Source organism: Puntigrus tetrazona, chromosome 8 (assembly GCF_018831695.1).
Source record: "Puntigrus tetrazona isolate hp1 chromosome 8, ASM1883169v1, whole genome shotgun sequence".
Taxonomy (NCBI): Eukaryota; Metazoa; Chordata; class Actinopteri; order Cypriniformes; family Cyprinidae; genus Puntigrus; species Puntigrus tetrazona.
The window spans coordinates 22,624,229-22,624,846 of NC_056706.1; the positions used below are offsets into that span (position 1 = coordinate 22,624,229).

At 40.3% G+C, this 618-nt stretch overlaps 1 pseudogene; it reads left to right on the forward strand.

The window, feature by feature from the left end:
- The window catches only part of LOC122350035, a 4,397-nt pseudogene that overhangs the window by 2,848 nt on the left and 931 nt on the right, over positions 1–618 (forward strand).

Here is a 618-nt window from a genome sequence, read left to right on the forward strand (position 1 = left end):
TTCTCCGTTTGTTTCATGAATGAGGTCTAATATGGATAGAAATGTTTAAACACTGCATTCCTACGGTCTTGCTGACATATACGAGATCTCTTAATAATTTTAAAAGCATTTAGATCTAAACCCACAACTCCTTTTAATTCATCTTCAATACTACTTGCTCCGCCGTCTTTGCAAAATGTAACACCTTTGCTTAAAGAAAATAAAGCTCTATTCTAAACTTATGCGACGTCAAATTGCGGTTATCAACGAGTGAAATAATAACACTGGCTTTCTCAAGCGCGTCCACAGGAAGCAGCTGTCTGACGTAATTTCATATTTCAAAATGAATTTCAGGCCTTCACGTGGCCGCTGTAGCGCACTACTGTCACATCCGTGATTTCTGCCTTATTTCTTTAATGTTTAAATCTCGCCTAAGTTAAAATGAAGTCAAATATAGCGCGCGTTTGATGCTGTTAATTCCTCAGGTGACTTCGGTCAACAGATTGGCTTTAAATGGACGCACGGCCCGGCGGGACGCTCTGACCTCGAGGGATACCGCTGTCGAGCGATTACGGGTTCTGAGATTTAAGGATTTTTTTTTTTTTTTTATGCATATGCACTTTTGTGGGCGAGTGTTTC